Raw genomic sequence first — 22,198 nt, 5'->3', positions numbered from 1 at the left:
TCTGGTGGCCTTTTCAGTGCTTTTACTTTACTGGCCTTGTATTTGCTCAGATCCGACACTTTAAGAAAGTAGGGTGTTGTTGGGTTTTCGTGCTTTTATATATATATATATATATATATATATATATATATATATATATATATATATATATATAAAGCACGAAAATGACGAACGTCACGAACAACCAGATTGTCAAATTTTCAGTACAACCTGTCCTTCCTCAGGATAAAGGTAAATAAATTAGATAATATGGTAATGTCAACAGATAATAATAGCAAAACAACAAAAACTGCATATAAATACGCCAAGCACTACACTTAAGCTAAATCCACAAACGTATGTACATACATACACACAAACGTATATACATCAATACATACACAGACACAAACGTATGTCATACATACATACAAACGTATGTACATACATACATACATACGGTCAACAGGGGATGCTTACTCCTCCTAGGCACCTGATCCCACCTCTGGTGTGTCCAGGGGTCCGTGTTTGCCCAACTATCTATTTTGTATTGCTTGTAGGAGTTATGAGATTGATCACTGTTCGTTATCTTCACCTTGCATATGGAGAAACAAGTGAACTCTGTCAGCAGATCTTGTTATGCACAGGTACGGCAAATAGGCCACATCAGAAAATATTTAACAACAGAAGCAACTAAATCTCTTGTGAACTCCCGAATTACATCAAGGTTAGATTACTGTAACGCTCTCCTGGTTGGTGTTCCAAAGAAAGTCCTGAGCAAGCTCCAACATATTCAGAACACTGCCGCACGTCTCATATCCAGGACCTCTCGTTACAACCATATCACTCCAATACTAAGAGAACTACACTGGTTACCTGTGCAGTATAGGACACAATATAAGATACTTACTTATACTTACAAAGCCTTACATGATCAGTACCCAACTTATGTCAAACAATTACTAGAGGTATATAAGCCTACCCGAAATCTTAGGTCTATAAAACAATCAGTCACTTTAGTTATTCCAAAAAGTCGAACCGTAACATACGGAGATCGGTGTTTCAGAACAATAGCTCCAAAACTGTGGAATGCCCTTCCAGAACATGTAAGGGGCTGTAGTATACTGTGTGCATTCAAGAAGTCACTGAAAACACATTTTTTCCATCAAGTTTTCCAGGACTAGTTTCTATCATTTCAGTCATTCCTGTAGCTTAGATTCTGTGAAAAACTGTGAAAACTAAAGACTGTGTGTCTTAGCTTTCGAGTACCATTTTGTGATGTTATATATATATATATATATATATATATATATATATATATATATATATATAAAGGGAATTGTATGTTTTAATGTATTATACCTGAGACATTATATGGTGTGTGTGTGTGTGTGTGTATTTCATTATATTTTAATACGCCCTGAAACTGATGTTTATTCTTATCTAGCATATTTATGGTATCTTGTGTTTTCATGTTTTATATGTACAATGAGGATAGGTACAGCTTTTAATGTTTTATTTATTTTCTATGTATTATGTGTATAACATTCCCTTGTAAGGTATATATGCATTGTAAAGTACCTTTGAGTGTACATAGTGTATGAAAAGGGTGCTATATAAATATGGTATTATTATTATTTAATGCTTACAGATGAAATTATTTTGAAATAATATGAAACAAATTACAAACAAGTCTGCATTTTACAATATGATATCCATAAAAAGGGACCTACAAATAATGTGGCAGTAAGTTTTTTTTAAAGCGCTTCTTAATTAAATATATAGCGCAGAAATGAAATGATGACGAGTACTGTATATCAGGAGTCGGTTTTCATGCCTATTGTACAATTTATTTCTACTTAATTTTAATTTCTGTTTTTGTTTTCCATAATACAATGGTTATCTTTTGATAGAACGTCACCAATTCCCTTCTGGGTTGGGCGGGTCTGATTAATAATATCTAGCTGAGTCATTTCCATATTCCTCTGCCTCCGATGAGATAGAGTCAAGGGTATCGCTATTTGGTAATTTCAAAACGGGTGCAGATTCACACATACGAGGTTGAATATTTAAACTCAAGTCTATTTCCGGTATTGTCAATGTCAAAATCTACATTCGCTAAAACTGGTCAGTTGTCACAAAAATTAAAACGGCAATATTTCGGCTTAATGTTTAAAAATAAACACAAGTGCCTCATTCTTAGATACAAGTATATTTTATTGGAAATACATATTAAAGCTGACATGAATTAATAAATACGTACACCTTTCTCATCTTATCCGCCATATTTCTCTCAGGTAGCCTAGTTTACTCTACCCGTATATACCCTAAATGTGATTGTCACACCTGAGTGATTTTTCTAGGTGGACTCGACCAGTGCACATCTCCGATAGTAATATATAGGGAATGAGAAACAAATAAAATAACATTTTAAAACATTATGTTTTGCTCAAAATTACAAAATATTGATTGTATACTAATACAACATTCTGGAAGTTTAGATAAGTTAGACAAAAATGCAAAAAAAAAAAAAAAGCTTTTCTTGCATACTTGCAAGTGCATGCAAGTATTTGCATTTTCTAATAAAATAAATGCGGATAACTCATTTACCAATTACATACTGATAGAATGGAATCGACAAAGAGCATAAAACATATTATTTTTATCAATTCTTGCAAAATAAAGGTGCATGCCATATGCATAATATGCAATGCACAAGGTATAATCGCCAAAAAAAGTATCAAATACGGGCGTCTATTCAACAGGTATCGGAGATGTGCACTTACCGAAAATATTAGATTCTCTTTATTCTGATAAATCCACGAAACAAAATGATAAACTCCATTTGTATCTCGTTAGAACTTTACAACACGTTCTCATTCCATTATACAGACTGCGACACACTTCACCCGTGCCAAACAGGGTGTCTTCAATCAGGGGAAATGTCAGAGTCGAACATTTTTCCTGTTTTGAATGCTTGTCTGGTCGAGGTTTTGCAGTTTGTAGAAATCGGAAATCTAATATCTGGTTGGATATATTGCGTGCACAATTCAAATTTTCTCGATGATCATATACAAACTTGGATATACAAATAAGGGAATAATGATCGAAAATATTCATCTGTGTGCAAATGCGTGTATTACATTTGCAATCCATAATAAACAGTTCATTACACAAAGACACATATGAAAGGAAATTTATAAACGAAAATATAGTTTTGTTGTCTCTTTTGGAACCACATAATTATTTAGGGTCTCTGTATGTCCATATTCATTGAGAGAGAGAGAGAGAGAGAGAGAGAGAGAGAGAGACCGGCGACCGTCCTACTTTGATTTAAAAAATATCATTTCACAGAAGGAAAGAAAATTGATCACTTATATAAATGCAAGCTTACAAGCATTAAAATTTCCAGCTACATGTATTTAAAAATTTGTGATTGACAATATATTGGAAACTTACAGGAGTTGATGCTTATTATTGAATTCATTACAAATTAAAAAAAAAATAGTTTGAACTGTGCATGTAGAAAATACTGACTTTGTATGTTAAAATAACGGGGGGAAAGTAAATTGTCAAAAAACGTGGGGAAAGCAGACCAGCCTTCCTACCCACCCCAACCCCCTGTTTTCGTGCCTGAAACAACATATCAATTCGTGTTGAAAGAAAGGTGCATATCTACATTTCATTAAATTCCAAAGGAGCTCCAATTTATGTGTTCCCCTATTAATTATTTTGTATGCAAGATTCGTTCCCGAATTTAGAATCATGCTTTCAGTCAGAGCAGAAATGAATTCATTTTGAAGTACATCTACAGTAGTTTGAATGCAAATGTTGGGTTCCTTCTTTTAATTTCATCAGACTCGTTAGAAACTCCTCTCCCAAACTATGCAGCTTTGTTTTTATTGATATCTAAATCGGTATAAATGAATCCGGATATAAATTATATACTGTTTTTTCGTGATCATATAGATATTGATACTGAAAATGAAAAAAGAAAATGTTTATATTCTTGCCTTCTGCATATCCTACTAATGCATTACAGTATATTGACATTGTATCATATCAAATAAAACCTCAACACGAATTTTACTGATTTATGCATACTAACATCTTATCGAATACATTTGAATTTGAAATTTCTACGTACAGCGGTATGGCCATTGCACCCGATCTACAAAATGAAAATATTTATGAATAAATTACAATCAAGCCTCAAAGTATAATCATTATGGCATGTTACAGAAACGTTAAAACACACAAATGCTATAGTCCTGCAATGCATGCATGCGATTTTTCTGAATACATGTATTTATGTATTCATGAATGAAGTTCCTACGCTTGAAAATATCTTGGTCTTTATGCATTTTGTTTTGTGATTTTTGGTTTACCATTCCTTACACTGTGTAAATGAAGGAAAACTTGGTAAAGGATGCAATTCTACATGCACCATACAATTAGTATACATCCATGTGTTGCAAATCAAAATGTACATGTAATAACCAGGCATGTATCGTCATTTTTCATGGGGGGGGGGATACAACAAGGGAAAAATGGAAAATTGAATTCTTCAAAATTTCTTGCCATTCAAAATACATTGTAATAATTAAAAAAAGATGAACGAAAACAGCAATAAAATAAATCAAAACACTCAAACAAACCAAGATGTTTTGTCCGATGTTCAAAGCCCTAATGTGGGGGTGAAGGGTTAAAGAGTCTTTTAGTTTGACTACCTCAATAATTTCCCCCTACACTTCATTTTCTTCAATCGTTGGGGGGTCGGATGGGGTGGTTAGAGTCCTCTACTATGAGTGCCTCATATCTTCATTTTCTTAATTGGTGGTGGTGTTTGTCTTCTACTATTATATCAGAACTTTCAAGCTGGGGTAAGTGGGGGAGGGGTTGTCACTCAATGTATCTTTTATTTGCATTACAAACTAACAAAAAATGGATATTGTTATTAGAGGTGGGTGACAGACACTCTTGTCCTCTCCCCTTGATGTTTGATAACGACGCATAATATGATAAACTCGATTATTACATTTTGCATTAGTACAATTTGCGTCGAGTTCGACGCAGAATATAATAACGCAAAATGGCATAGATATATATAAGATCTATTGAGCGCCAAATTAGCATAAAATGAAGTAATTGAAAATAACATTATTTAAAAATATGTTTAATTATTGCGTGCTTTAATTGAATCAAATAAATCTGTATTATCAATTAATGAGAGCAGTATTGAGTTACTAGTACTCTTCTTCTTTTATTGAATTAACGATATCATTTGTCTTAATAAGAGCACAATTATTACAAGATCATCGGTTTCTCTCTCTCTCTCTCTCTCTCTCTCTCTCTCTCTCTCTCTCTCTCTCTCTCTCTCTCTCTCTCTCTCTCTCTCTCTCTCTCATCCCATACACTCGTACAGTGTTGTATATGCAAATTTATGTACCTAAATGATTTCCTGATTTATAAATCTGCAATACTCTGACTAGTAAATCATATGGTATAAGGATTCATGCACAATACAGGGTAAATATTATACTCTGATACTTCCCCTGATTGAAGATAGCTGATCGGCACGGGCTAAGTGTGTCGCAGTCTGTACAATGGACAATGTTGTTTACTGTTGAAATGCAAATGGAGTTTATCGTTTTGTTTCATGTTTTACTACTACTTAGAGTATTTTCGACAAGTGTACACGTACATCTGTGGTCCTTTACAGATATTACGAGTAGGCCCAGGTAAACAGTCGTCTGCATTCGATGCGTTTTCATGGCGAGCATACATGCCATTTTTATAAGTACAGTAGTATTTATGTATTTGCCTTTTACTTGAAGTAATTGTGAATGGTATAGATTGTATACTCTTTGCTTATTCCATTTTATCAATAGATAAAAGATGAAATATTTCTCCGCATTTTTGTATAGTTTTGACATATTTACTGCAAATGTACGCACGTTCATGTAAAGAAAAGGCATTTTATATATATTTATCCAAATATATATATTTAGAATGATTTACTACTGTACGATATGTTTATCATAATTTTGAGCACTGCGTGGTGTTCCAAAACGTGATTTCATTTCTTCTTGATGTCCTATAAATTAGTATCGGAGATGTACGTGTTACCTGTCGAAGCTACCCGCACAGGTAAATCGAAGACATTGATGTGAAGTGAAGCGTAGCAAAGCTCGTCCCCTTATATACCATGCGAACCCTGATACATATAACAATAGAAATTCCAACTAATATGGCGGATTAGCAGAGAAATATGGCGGACATATAGAATTATACTATATTTATTAATTCATGTCAGCTTTAACTGCAAACTAACAACTCAGCTTTATGGCAAACGGGATGATTTCAGCTTCCCCATCGTTAATAGCCCATATTTATGTAGCAATATTCCATTATCACCTGCATATGATGTTTATATATCTCAACTGATTCGATACACAGGAGCTTGTTCTGCGCATGGTCAGTTTTTCAATTGAGGTAGGCTACTGAAAAAAAGTTGATGATGTAGGGTTTCAAAAGTTTCGTTTAAAGTCGGCATTTCGCAAATTATATGGTCGTTATAACGATCTAGTTTGCCAATACAACCTATCATTGGGTCAAACGATGTCTGACTTGTTTCATACCGATTGTTAGGCCATTCTTGAAACACTGATTTTGGCTACGGATAACTCCGTTTATAAACCTGATAAAGATATAGGGCTCACGGCGGGTGTGACCGATCGCCAGGGAATGCCTACTCCTCTTGGGTACCTGATCCTACTTCTTGTAGAGCCAGGGGTCCGTGTTTGCTCAACTCTCTGTTTGGTATTGCTTCTAGGAGTTATGTGATTGATCACTATTCGTTATTTTCACCTTCCATGAGATAATAGGAAAGGGTGAGAATTATGTCATTCGTCTCTATTAATAACAATATTTGAATATGTATTGTAAAATTTTAATTTCGCATTTGACGTTTCATTTTTACAACGCATACAGATAAAATCATTTTGAAATGATGCGACGAAACTACTACTATTCCGTGAAAAGTGACCTAAAAATAACGTAAATTGTAACACAATACACGTATCAACACTTCGCCGCAAGTTACGTCCCTTTGCGGGGTCAGCCAAAGGTCAATCGGTGAAAAACCCAGTTTTCCTTCTTTACCTTACCAAATGTAAGATGTTATTACTTTGAATTTTAGCCAATTACCAAGTTTTCATACAAGTTAATGGGTTGCCCCAATCTGGGGCATATTGTAGTTGACTGCAATTGATGGTAAAATAACAGATGTCAAAGCTACAGATAGGAAAATTACAAAGGCCAACGTAGGGAAATACGATTTTTATCCGGAAGATGGCGGACAAGGGACGTAACTTTCGCGAAGTGTTGATACGTGTATTGACATAACCATACTAGAGACATATCGACATGTTTATAGAATAATTATGTATGTTTGTTGTTTTTATAATTACTAAGAAGGCCATATGTGAATAAGACATAATAATCCGTATTTGTCATTGAAAACCTCTTTCGTTCTCGGATACATGGTTAATATAATATCATATCTTCATGTACACTGTTAATCTCATATCCTCTCTTTATGGGAAGTGTCAATTATATTTGTGTCAGAACGCAATCTTTTTAGATGTATGTAATTATCAATTAACCTAATGTACATAGATTTAGCAATCTTGATATCCATAGTAAATGAAATAATTATGTATATCCAGGAGTTCGTGTTTGTCCAACTCTCTATTTTGTATTCCTTATAAGATTTATAAGATTAATCACTGTCCATTATCTTTCCCTTTCATATTTGTGTAGAATGATATATATTTATTTATTGGATTATCTATGATACTTCAAGATCTTTGGTATGAAATATAAACTTTGTGAAATAAATTCTACAATGGACATTGTGTTTGGAATATCGCGAACGAATTGGAAATGTTGTCTTTGGTTCGAGAGTCTCCACATGGCTCGGATACATTCCCTGACTTCTACACAGTAAGCAGATTCAGATTCCGAAGTCCACACTATACGATGTTAGAAGAGCTATACGAACTAGAAGGCTTCCCTGTACTAGTGCTTACGGACGTGCATTTAGATTGAACACATTGTAGCATTGATAGGTTGTGTTTTCACTTTAGTACAACCAAATATCAAGAAACAGTAGACGTTGTGTTATAGTATTTTACGTATTTACTTGGATTTTGTTTTGACGAAAATAAACACAGCTGTAAACTTTTCGAAATTGTTTTTAATGAAATGTAAATTTTATCTTTAAATTTATTTTCACGGTACTTGACCTGTGTCACATACGTTTGCAATGTGTATACGAAATATCGGGACTAAAACAAAGTTTGGAACTCAAAAGAGAGTTAATAACATTACGTTTCACTTGCGCACCTCTTGTATACATATCAGTGATGGAGAATTAAAGACAATCCATTTCTGATACAAAAAACATGTACCTGATTTGAAGATTGTCTTTCGGAAGGTTGCAAACAAATATCCTACTTAAACCTAAAACCCAAAAGCGTAAGTTATTAGATTAACTTTCTGATGCATACTGGTGGAGGGTAACATAAAACTAATTCACAGCACCGTGTATGTCCTCTACTATATGTAGATATCTGCTCAGATTGTTAGATTTCCTCAAGTCATTGGAAGAACCGATAGCTAGGCAATAATATTGTAAAAAATCAGATTTTATACATCAATCTCCAGGTACGTAGAAGGCCCCCCATCCTACTTTTCCTGACATCTGACATACTTTTCACGTTATTATCACATACAATCTTCGCTTTATTGCATACAAATATCTATTTATTCGCTTGTTCTTTTTCTTTTTATTGTAGGAGTAAATGGTAGAAGAAATGCAAGGTTGAACTGATGAAATGAACTAATGCATGTACTGCGTAAAGTGATGGATAAAGTCCCCTTTCCCTTTTTTCCCACGATTTTGAAATTCAGACAGAACTTATTTTCTTCCTAATCAAGAATATTCAGACAAATATGAATGGGAATGTTTCATTATTGCTCCCCCTTCCAATTCTGCAAACGATGCTGATTGCTTCACATGTAGTTATGTGTATTTGTTTACTGAAAGGTTGTCCAACTTAATGCAGAAAACGAGATATCGTTGGGCATCCTAAATATCAAAACTACGACGAAATCAGAAACGATGTAATAGTTCGATATTCTTCATTGGAAGAACAGAACGTAAAACGAGTGTTTTGGCCGTCTTATTTCTATTCATATCATAACTTTGCATCATTTAAGTCTTCCTTCTATTCTAAGAGTTAACACTTTCTAATTCATTTCATAGATTTAAAGAAAATTGAAAGTGTGTATTTTAAAATATGTATTTTGAAAAAAATGTTTGCTATGTCCTTTACACATGAAAGGTGAAGATAACGAACAGTGATCAATCTCATAACTCCTACAAGCAATACAAAATAGATAGTTGGGCGGACCCCTGGACACATCAGAGGTGGGATCGGGTGCCTAGGAGGAGTAAGCATCCCCTGTCGACCGGTCACACCCGCCGCGAGCCCTATATCCTGATCAGGTAAACGGAGTTATCTGCAGTCAAATTCAGTGTGCCAAGAACGGCTTAACGATTGGTATGAAACATGTCAGACAGCATTTGACCAAATGATAGGTTGTATTGACGAGCTAGATCGTTATATCGACCATAGAATTTGCGAAATGCTGACTTCAATCGAGACTGTTGAAACCCCTGTACCATCATCTTGTTTGTCAGTAGCTTACCTCGATTTAAAAACTGGCTATACGCAGAACAAGCTCTAGCATATCGAATCAGTTGAGATATATAATCACCATATGCAGGTGATAGTGGAATATTGCTACATAAATGTGGGAAGTTGACGACGGAGAAGCTGAAATCATCACGTTTGTCATACGGTTGAGTTTTCAGTTTGCCGTTAATGTCTACTTTCAATAAATTATCTGAGGATGAGCAGATGTGGACGACTCGGTGGGTCCTTTAGTTCGAGCTCACAGGGATATATCAAATCGACATATGAATGAAAGTTATTATTGGAAATAGACAAAACGTCATCGATATATCGAAATGCCGAATTGAAGGCCAATGTAACTTAAAGGTACGTACAATTATTTTTTGTTGTTTCCAAACTGACATAATTAATGTATCTATAATAACGCTATATAATAACTTGTGTTTCGTAAACTATCTACGTTCATCCAAGATCGAAGGAATTGCCCGACACGGTAGATAGATATTGCACAGATCCAAAAATACCTTGGAAAATAACACACAGTAAACTAAAAAAAAAAGAGTCATGTGGACAGAACGGCTTCATTTTGAAAAAGAAAGTATTCAAAAATACTTTTAAAACTAATATCAGTTATACCTCTAACGCTACTAAGACCACCATTAACCATCTCATTTCATCTTTGGTATATCCAGGAGTCCGTGTTTGCCAAACTCTCTATTTTGTATTGCTAATAGGAGTTATGAGATTGGTCACTGTTCGTTATCTTCACCTTTCATTAAGAAGCAGGCATCTTCAGCTAGTTTAATTTCACTTTACTGAAATTCAGGGTAGACAGGGGTAGTGTGGGTCACAATAGAAGTTCAGGGTTATAAATGGGAATATACAGGAAATTAATTGAAACAAATTTTCTTAAAATATATACGAACCACATCAAATCATTTCTAAATGCAAATGTGATTAAGTTTTGTGAATTCAAGGTTTTTATGCTCGAGTGACTATAGTCGTAAGTATATTGTGTTTTATCTGTCCGTCTATCCGAAGCCTTATCCTTATTCAACACTTTTGAAAGGTGAGTAATAGGACTCCCACATTTGATATCCACATGTAGTGTAACAAAGCCATTTTATGACATTAAAGTTTTTATGATTGGACATCGACCAAAGAAAATTTAAACTTATTCAATATCCCCTGAACTATTGCAGATACGGCTTTCATATTTGCACACATATTTCTTATGGCAAAATCTTTAATTTGAGGTAGAGCATTTGCTTCATAAACGGGAGGTCGTGAGTTGGAACGCGTTCGTGTCATGGCCGCGTCAAACCTAAGACGTAGATATCGGTAAATATTACTCCTTCGCCAAACACTCGGCATTTGGCATCGAAAATCATGGGTCTGTCGGAAATGACCTTACAATCGAAGATCTCGTGTCACGGCGCGTTAGTGAAAGAACGAAGATAGGCGACAGAAAGGGGAAGATAACGAACAGTGATCAATCTCATAACTCCTATAAGCAATACAAAATACATGTAGATAGTTGAGCATATGAAAATTTTAAAACTCTGTAATTCTTTTCCAATTTTTCACTCATATATTTCTAAATGAACAAACCTTAAGTATATACTTAGGAGAAAAAATTGAATTCTTATTCGGAACATAGTTGCACTTAATTGAGTACAACATAGAGACAAAATGTTTAGCAGAGTCGTAAGATCTTTTGTGAAAATGGCCACCGGACCCCCAGGAGTAGTGTGGGATCACAATTGGGGATCAATTACAAGCTTATATATCGGAATATACAGGAAAATGTTTAAAACAAATACTCTTCAAGAGTATCCGGGCCACACTAAATCATATCGAAATGCAAATATTCCTGAATTATGTGCATTCCAGTTTTTATAATAAAGTGGCTATAGTCGTGGGTGTATTGTTTTTTACCCTCCTGTCCGTCCCAAACCTTATCCTTGTTCAATACTTTTGAATGGTGAGTGATAGGGCTCATTTCATATATGCATGGCATGTGATAAAGCCTTTTTATTGTACCAAAGCCTTAAACCTTGGGCATCGACCTACTGTTAAGAAGGATTGCTCCTTCGCCAAACGTTCGACATTTAGAAGTGAGATCCATGAGTCTTTCGGATATGACCTTAAAAACGGAGGTCCTGTGTCGCGTCAGGCATTAGTGCGTTATAGAACCACCACTCCTATGACCGTAATCGCTAGGTATAGGTCTGATATTTGTAGAACGCCACCTACAACTGGGAATATCTCAATATGAGGGGAAATATTTCGAAAGAAACGTAACACAAACAGCCGACCAACCTTTCATTTCCTACCATGAGCCCCGTGGGGATCCGAGTTAGAATATGTCCTCGATACCCCTTGCTTGTCGTAAGAGGCAACCAAATGGGGCGGTTCTTCGTATGAGATTGCTAAAGTCGAGGTGTGGCAAAGCGAAAAAGCCATAAGCGCCGAGCATAGATTTACATTTTGCAGCCCTTCAGCATTAATGGTGATCTCTCCATATGTGTTAAAATTCTCGAAAGGGATGTTAAACAATATTCAATCAATCAATCATGCCATGATGTTTGACGTTGTAAACTTGACCTCAGAAGAGTAAAGTCATGTTAGTCAGAATGGTATTGAAGCGAGTTTATGTCGTGTGAATTCAAGTTCAGTCATGTCGTAGCCCTTTTGGGCCACAGTATGGGATCAAACTTTTCACTGGAATAAACATTGAAATAATCTTACGGTATTAAAATCACAATAGTTAATTAATAGCAAGGCCAAGGTGACTCAGGCACGGGATGATGGCTCGCTAATCAACTTTTTCCTATGAATACTACATCTTTTTTATGATAATATCATTAATATTCCTTCTTATATAAAATATCAGTGATATTCTTCATTCATTATCCTATCGATAAACACTCAAATAAGCAGGTATCTGCTTCTTTGATAGGAAAGAAAGCACTTGAGTCTTTTGGAGAGGGCCTTCCTTTCTTCAAAACTGGTTGCAGTAGCTCAGTGGTAGAGCGTTCGTTTCGCTACCTAGAGGTTATGAATTCCAGTCCTGCTCGTGCCAAGGCCACGTCAAACCAGACGTTAGAATAGGTAGTGATTATTCCTTCACGGAACTCTCGGCATTTAAGGTAGTACTCTACATCGTCATAATGGCTGACTTCCTTTAAAAACATGGATGAAAAAATCGATATCAGCAATATTTGACTTTTCCTTTTCCATTTAAATACCTAGCCGGGTAGCTCAGTAAGTTAGAATACCGACTGCTGATCTGTAGGTCGCAGGTTCGAGTCCAGCAGGGTTTTTTAATTTTTTTCTTCAGATTACCTTCTTCTAAAACTGTATTTTTTGACAAAATAAAGTAAATTCGAAAATTTTCAACTTCAAAATATTGTTGTACATATCCTCCACTTTTCATCTACATCAAATTTCTCTGGTGTAGCATACCTCCTTAAAAGTGACGATTGTAGGTCTTTCGGATATGAACTTAAAGACTGAGGTCCCGTGTTGCTCTAACTCTAACTGCTACGTCCCGGAGTGTTATGTCTAAATCTGTGATAGTTCACCTATGTACAGCTTATGACGTCTCAGTATGATTCTCGACGGGACGTGAAACAAACAATCAGTCAATCAATCCTTTCTCTAATCAGAAAAGATTATTCCTTTAACCTTTCTCTACCGGCACATTTTAGAGGTTTTTAAAGACTTAATGACAATATTTTTAAATCGATTTAAATCTGCATGTATCACGATTTGGGGTAGGCATATGATTTATGATTTTGTTAGGAATTGGACAGGGACATTTTTTTTTTATAAAATTGTTCATGGTATCCCATGACCTCAAAGGGTCTACGAATTCACAGGTCATATAAGTGCACATTTTCACGATTTTTCTCTCTGAAATATTTATATTACAACCCTAATCTCGGCTGAGATTCAGCTTGGCTGAATATCGGAGCAGTCCTTCATAATTCATGTCTGGAAATTTACTCTCGGTTTCGGCCCGTTCTAGAAATTAATATGCGCTTAGGTGACACTACTGTTCGCTTCAAATAAGTGATTTGACTGTTCAACTAACTCTCTATCACTATTAATTTTGCATTGCTTACCGTTTAGGTATGAAAATCCCAAAATGAAAATAATCACCAAATTTTCCGTTCAAACGATAACTTCCATGACACAATATTTTTTTCCTGAAACTGAAGAGTTCCTATAGTCTGTATTATCTAGTTACTGATACATTGTATCGCCACATACCGGCTTGTCTTTCGCTAATTTAAAAAACAAACTATTGGAACTCTTCAATTTTGGGAGATAAATATTGCACCATGGAAGTCATCATTTGAATAGAAAACTTAGTGATAGTTTGTTTTATGGAATTTACATACTTAAACGGTAAGTAATGCAATATTAATAGTGATAGAGAGTTAGTTGAACAGTCATATCACTTATTTGAAGCGAACAGCAGTGTCACTTAAGTGCATATTAATTGCTAAAACTCTAGAGCCTGAGAGTAAATTTCCAGACATGAATTATGAAGGACTGCTCCGAGATTCGTTGAAGGCGTCAGTCTAAATATTCAGCCAAGCTAAATCTCAGCCGAGATTAATTACAACCCCTCTCACTAGATTAGAGTCAAACTAGAAAATCTTAGATGTATGAGCTCATGTGCCTTTTAAAATACTACAAAAGCATCACAATCAAATTAATCAATTTTATCGATAAACAAATATTTTGATTACTAAGTAACAACACGCATGGTACAATTTTGACCATAATTTACCTCTCTGCATCTATTCGACACAATTTAAACATAATTACATTGCATGATGATTAGTACATTTTAAAAATATAATATTACAATAGATCTTCATCATTTTAAAAGGTTTTTAACAAAAATATGAGGAACAGAATTAAGGTCATAAAATGGAAACTTCGTACTTTATATACATATCCATCATTTTCTAATAAAATGACGTTTTACCATTATGTTCCACTAAATAGAATAAATATTGCAACATTAAAACAAAAATCTTTACTGTTAATCTAATAAGATTTAATTTTTCATATTCAAATATATTTGGTTGCTAAGCAACAACAACATATCAAATGTTATCAAAAAGTTCTACCTGTTTTCCTCTTAAAGTTCAATGTATGCGAATGTTCCAGTACTTACTCTCAATCACGAAATGTAAATGCACTTGCATCATATTTAACAAAAAATTTCTGTTTATATTCAACCTCTGAAACCCTATTTCTAGACATAATTCTTGATACTGGGTTGTTCCGATAGGGGCATGTGTTGACCAATATCTGTCTATCGACTGGAACTTCACAGCAGACATATATAAGATAATGCCCAAAAATCTGGGGGGAAGTATTTCTTATATTTAGCCCCAAGTAATAATGTATTGCCAGAGCTTTTGAATGCTCAATTGGCTCTGTAAATGTTTTCTATAAAAAAAAATATGCGTTTAATTACTTATGAAATTTTATAAGAGGTAATGGTAGTGCACATTTCAAAAAAGTGTTAGATGCACAGCCAGATTAATTTTGGTAAAGGTAATCTTATAATAATGCATTTTGTTATTCATTTTAGCTGGCAATCACTGTCACAATATCGGTACTTCAAAACTAGCAATCCCTGTACAGTTCCTCTTCGGTGAGAGGCTGTGAACTTCCTTGGAAAGCTTATGACAACCCTTTCCCTTAGATATGGCCATCTCAGCATAATGGTTGGTGACAACAGAGATGGAGAAAACCAAATCTTCTGTCAAAAACAGCTTCATAAAAGCTGCAGAACTCTGAATAATTGGGTCCCATATCTGAAAGGAAATTGCAAATAAAATCAGTATTGGCCACCATACCTTATTTGTCAGCATTTAGATTACTTGTCATACCTTATAATTTGAAACAGAATGATTTTCCGTATTTTGTCTCTTTTTGTATGCATGTGATACCTAGTAATGCAACGATAAACAATAAAATGGTACACGCATACCAGTGTACCATAACGCCAAGATTCCATAATTTGTGAATGTTTAATCTGGATTTATTTGAATGTTAACCAAATGTATACGGATTTAACCCTATATTCAACCTCAAATTGAATGTCCGGTTGTCGCTCCGAATGAAATCCACATTTCTTGGATAAGGTGTTCCCGTGTCCTCCACATCAGCATCCTACCAATGCATGTCTGGATTTACCAGTAGACTGTCACTAGTGGAAGATACCTGGGAACTTCCCACTAAATATTGCTATTTCGATACCTTTTTTAAAGATGAAAAAATTATAATTAAGAATTATTGGTTTGTTTTAAAGCAAAATATAACTTTTATGGTTGCACAGGACAGTTTTGCACAAACGTACTGGTCAAATCTATTTAAAGATAGATATGTCCTATATTTGAAGTGACATTTGGTAAGGGATCACATACATCTATTAGAAATGAATGGAATATTTCATTATACATTGCGAGTGTAGCGGAGTGCGTAATGACCAAAAAGATATGCATCATGTAGGTGTCAGCATTATGTCTAGCACATACATGTACATGGGGCTAAATACTGAAGAAATTCAGGTTAAAACCTACAGCGAAAATACTGTAACTCTGAGGTAAAGTGAATGGCCCCAGATTTAAAGTAGAATGAATTGGTTCTTCATTGTACACAGTATTTAAATCATCTTACATGGTACTTTGATGGGGTGTGGAATTAGTCGGTTTTAGAGAAAATCTAGGCAAGGAGGGGGCATATCGTAGCTCGTAGCAAACCTGCACCAGCATGTATGGATCACATGTAATTTATGGTCATAAGCTACTAAGTGTATATAAAATACATGCATTTAGATAAAATAGAAATTTATATGATTTTTTCATTACTAGCCTGTCATAACCAGACTTTGATTGATGTTACCCCCCTATTTGGCCAATACATTTCGTTTTTATTTCTGTTACAATATGAGGAAAATAACCTAAATTATGGTAATAAATTCTATCATTACGATTTACAATAATGTAATATGTGTTTTCCTAGCAGATTGTGCTTTATTTTCATAGAAAGAAAGTGATATTATTGTAGATAATATGATTTATGCATTTATATGTAACAATGCAACGGTACATTATTTTGCTGGCTTTGTGACGTAACAATGCACTAGTACATGTGTGGCGTTAGATTATCTCTTGACGTAATAAATCACTGTATGACGTTATCAGTATATTATTATTATCGTTAGACGAGTCACTTGTTTTAAGCGAATCATAAGAAAAGTAGCGGATTCAGATAACACTTCAACATGTAAGTGCTGATATCTTTCTGTTTTGATTCTTCTTCTTTTTTCTTCATCGGAAAATGGGTACTGTGAAGGGTGGCATCCAGCGTTTTTAAACTAATTATGGCAGATCTAACTGTGGTAGCGGTGATTGGACATTCATACATCAGAAGACTTGACACATTTTTAAAAGTTAATTCGGGTTATGTAAATTTGTTTAGACCAAAGTCTATTCTCTGCAACGATTCGTGGTCAAGGAGGATTAACAGTGAGAGGCTTAGCGACATCTAAATTACTGTGCACATTTTCCCGAGCCCCAGGCATTTGTGGGGTTTTTTTTTGTTTTTTTTTTTTTTGTTTTTTTTTTTTTTTTTGCAAATCGGGGCAACGATGTGTTACTACATTCACCTGCAAAGGTTGTAAGAGACATCATTTCTCTTACGAACTTTCTGATTCATGGTACGGGAGTTAAACACATGATTGTAGGTCAACTTATTCGTCGTGACCTCAAGAAATCAGCGCCTGGATGCAATGACGCGGTTGTTGAAATAAACCTGATCCTGGACTCTGCGTTTGCATCCTAACCAAATGTGACACCTTGGAAATATAGGTGTTTTTTTAGATAACCCCCAGTACATTGGGCCCGATGGAGTACATCTGTCTACAAAATCGTTTAACAATGAGCCAATACCTATGGTCAAAAACCTGAGCAGCATTAAATATGCGGTGATCAACACTTACAGGCGACTGAGGCCAGTATATAAATGAATTAATTAGATTATGTTGAAGTATGACATCGTCTTGCATCGCATCTAGCTCTTAAGTTTACAAATTGCAAAACAAGTTTATAGTTTTTAAGAACATTTAGGTTGTGATATAAATAATGTTAATGTCATGGGTCAATGACAATACAAACAAGTAATTGATGTTATTTGTCCAAGATGTTCGTTCATAATGTACAGGTGCACGATCTCTAAGTAATTCATGCTGCTTTTTTAAAGATATTTGTTTGCTATGTGAACTGTCAGTACATGATCTCTAAGTAATTCATGTTACTGTTTCTAAGTTGTTAGTTCACGATGTCTCAGTACATGATCTCTAAGTAATTTATGTTACTGTTTCTAAGTTGTTGGTTCACGATGCCTCAGTACATGATCTCTAAGTAATTCATGTTGCTTTTTTAAAGATATTTGTTTGCTATGTGAACTGCCAGTGCATGATCTCTAAGTAATTCGTGTTACTGTTTCTAACATGCTAGTCCGCTAGTTGCCAGTACATGATCTCTAAGTATTTCTTGTAACTGTTTCTAAGAAATTGATTTACTATGTGGCCTGACAATACTTGATATAAGTAAGTACCGTTTCCAATAGGTTAGTATACTATGTATCGGTACATGATCTATAAGTAATTCCTACTACTGTTTCTAAGATTAGTTCACTATGTCTCAGTACTATATCTCAAGTTATTCCTGTTACTGATTAAATAAAAAATGGTTTACTATGTGATCTGACAGTATATAATCTCTACATTCTACATTCATGTTACTGTTTCTAAGACACGAGTTCACTAGGTACCAGTATATGTTCTTTTAGTAATCGGGGTTACTGTTTCTAAGTAATTGGTTACTTTGTGGACTGCCAATACGAAGTGTTTCAGTAATTACAGGCATCGATTCTAAAATGTTAGTTCATTATGTACCAGAACCGCCGCAGTGGCCGAGAGGTTAGAGCGTTCGCCCCGCATGCGGAAGGCCGGGTTCGAATCCCGTCCGCGACAGACCTTAGTCGTTAAAATAGGTAGTGACAGTTCCATCGCCAAACGCTCGGCATCAGGTGTGAATGTCACGGGTCCTTGGAGATGACCTTAAAAACGGATGACCTGTGTCACAGTAGGTGTGGCACGCTAAAGAACCCTCACTGCTCAATGGCTGTAAGTGCCGAGCTTAGACCTAAATTTGAAGCCCTTCACCGGTCTTGGTGACGTCTCCATATGAGTGAAAAATCTCGTGCAAGACGTTAATCAAGATACAATAAATCAATTATTATGTACCAGTACATGATATATAAGTAATTCATGTTACTGTTATAGATATAATTTACGCTATTATTTTTAAGAGCAACTAAATTTGTCAAAAGCTTTAGGTTGGGAAATATCATGTAATTGTAGCAGGGGTTATTATCCTTATAATTATGAATTCATACATACATTGTAACTATAATAATAGTTGCATTTTCCTCAGTTGTAACCATGCCGCGGAAGCGGCCAGCCGCAAACGAGTCTGCAAAAAAATCAAAAAGAACGAAAATTGATAACCAAGTCGGCGAAAGCAGTCAAGCAACCACTAAACATCGATTACGAGAAATTAGCTGCAGAGATTTTGAAACAGCAAAATGGCAGCAAGAATCAAAACCATGTAGAAACGGAGGAATCAACAGAGTCAACTGTAGCTCAGCCCTCTGGCATTGTGGATCAGTCGAATAGTCCTGACATTAGCCATATCATCTCTACTTTAATTAACCAAATATTTAATACAGGTGAGCCAGTAAAACCCATGGTTTCGCATCCTATCTCTCTGTCTGATGGTATTCCTCTTGGTACAGTGGTAGCACAACGCACAAAACAGAAAATCTGGGAAAACCAGTACATAGATTTACGTGTGTTGCTGCAGCAGCGTGAGGATCCTGTCGCGTTGAATATTACTGCTGGGTCTGTGACAATTCAGCAGCAGAGGTCAGCAAAACCCAAAATATCACTGACTATTAATCAGTCGACAGACGCTCTTTTGATTTTCATAGCAATATATCTTGAAAAAGCTCCAAACCAAGCACTGCATTTGTTAAAGTATTGTTTCTTTATCAGGGAAATTCACAAAATGTTAGGGGAGGGGGTTTGGAGAATTTACGATGAAAATTTTCGACAATTGAAAGAAACAGTAAATGTGCCATGGCAAAAGCCGATCGAGGAACTCAGAATAAAAGCTGTCACTGGTGCATATGTATCCCGTCCAGCCCAACAGCCTTTTCGGAAAGGGTCAAGCAGAGCGCAAATGTGTTTCTGTTATGCCTTTAATAATGGAGAATAGTGTCAAAATGACCTATGCCCTTATTCACAAACATGTCATGAAAACCATTCAAGAACCAGTTGTAGAGGAAATAAGAAAAATCAATCCTCAAATATCAAATCAAGAGCATCAACAGCCTCAGGGGGAATTTCTGCTCCCAACACCAGTTATCCCAGACAAGCTAAATTACTTTCTGGTCCAATATGATAGATCTCTTTCAGATTACTTAGTGCAAGGGTTTAAAAAGAGTTTCCAGTTGGGCTGTGTTGCTGCTCGTGACCCACATATGTCTCATATATCAAAAAATCACAAATCAACAAATCAACCCCAGTATCATTGCCTATTATGTTCAAACTGGAATTTAAAAAGGTAGAATAGCTGGGCCATGTGATGAACCTCTTTAGAACATTTCACTGTGTCACCTTTAGGATTAGTGCCAAAAAGTACTTCAGGAAACTTTAGAATTATCCACGAGCTTTCTTTCCCTAAAAATCAGTCTGTTGATGCCAACATTCCAAAGTAATTTTCGGCGGTTCACTGTGATTCAATTGACAATTTTGTCTATTTGGTTCAGAAATTTGGTCAATATAGTTTAATGGCAAAATCTGACATTGCAGATGCCTTTAGAATAGTTCCAATTTATCCACTAGACTATCACCTTTTAGGTTTTCGTTGAAAAGATTCATTTTATTATGATATGCGTTTACCAATGGGAGCAAGTAGCAGTTGTCAAATTTTTGAAGCACTTACCTTTGAGTTACAGAGGAAAACGTTTTCAAGGCAGCAGGTATCTTTCATATCCTGGATGATTTTTTCTTTATAGGCCTACCGAACTCGTCACAATGTAGAGATGATCTAACAAGTTTTTTTATTTCTATGCAAACAAGTGGGTATCCCGATAAAGATGCAAAAAAACACAACCCCCTACAACGAAGTTAACTATCTTTGGGATTGGGGTAGATACTGAAACGATGGAATGTAGACTTCCCTGTGAAAAAGTTGTTAAGGTTAACAAAATGCTTAATCAACTGGAAAAAAAGCAAAAGATCTCATTAAAAGAATAACAATCAGTCATAGATCTCTTAAATTTTGCATGTGGGGTTGTAGTACCAGGCAGAGCTTTTTTTCGGCGTTTAATCAATCTCACCTGTGGTTTAGATGATTCTACAAGGTATATTAAGTTAGATATGGAAGCTAGTGCTGACTTACCTACCTGGTCAGATTTCATTCAACACTTTAATGACAAGTCAGTTTTCTTAGATATGGAATGAATGTCTTCGGATCATTTAAATTTGCAAACTGATGCATCAGGGTCACAAGGTTATGCAGCAGTGCTAGGTTCTAAATGGTTTGCAAATAAGTGGTCAGATGCTCTTGTGCAATATCAGATATGTATCAAAGAACGTTTCCCAATTGTAATTGCTTTAGAAATATGGTGTCAGGAACTTCGGAACAAGACAATTCTATTTCTATCTGACAATATGGCGGTAGTGGATGTTATCAATAAGCAGTCAGCAAAAGAACATAATCTTATGACATTGTTACGACGGCTTGTGCTGGTGTCGATGCAATACAATATTCATTTCAGAGCTAAACATGTTTCAGGAAAATCTAATGTACTGGGTGACAGGCTCTCTCGTTTAAAATTTCAGGAAGCTTTCAGGGAAGCTCCATACTTGGCCAAACAACCAACACACGTTCCATGCCAGCTTTTGCACATTTGACACTGATGGCATGCGACTTAATACAAGCCTCTCTGAACTCTGCTACAAAAAAGGCATATCTACATACATGGGATAAGTTGCGTCATTGGTCAGCATCAAAGCTTACTCTCCCATTACAAAACTCTACAATTTGTAACTTTTTGGCTCACCTATATGAAACAATTATTCGGCAAGCATGTTAAACTTGCCAGACCCATCCCAGAATTTTCTAGTACAAAAATTGTTAAAAGGCTGTCAAAAATCATGTCATGGGGTAGACTCGCGACTCCCAATGACAGGGGAAATTCTTATGAAACTCATCAATGCCATACATTATACATGCTCCAATTTTCTTCACCGTGTGTTATTGAAAGCATTGTTTCTCACTGCCTTTTTG

General features: G+C 35.4%; 1 long non-coding RNA gene and 1 pseudogene across 1 annotated transcript; one reads left to right on the top strand and one right to left on the bottom strand.

The window, feature by feature from the left end:
• Window positions 1-14,464: 14,464 nt before the first annotated feature.
• On the bottom strand, window positions 14,465-19,456 carry LOC130050949 (uncharacterized). The gene is made up of 3 exons (XR_008799335.1): window positions 19,243-19,456; window positions 15,865-16,034; window positions 14,465-15,589 (listed from the first exon to the last, which is right to left on the bottom strand). It is a non-coding gene; the product is annotated as an uncharacterized LOC130050949 (long non-coding RNA).
• A 132-nt stretch (window positions 19,457-19,588) lies between these two features.
• LOC130051106 (uncharacterized) lies at window positions 19,589-20,348 on the top strand (annotated as a pseudogene).
• The last annotated feature ends 1,850 nt before the right edge of the window (window positions 20,349-22,198 follow it).

Source organism: Ostrea edulis, chromosome 10, assembly GCF_947568905.1.
Source record: "Ostrea edulis chromosome 10, xbOstEdul1.1, whole genome shotgun sequence".
Taxonomy (NCBI): domain Eukaryota; kingdom Metazoa; phylum Mollusca; class Bivalvia; order Ostreida; family Ostreidae; genus Ostrea; species Ostrea edulis.
Note: the sequence above shows the minus strand (reverse complement) of the source record. Positions and strands in the feature narration are given on the sequence as shown.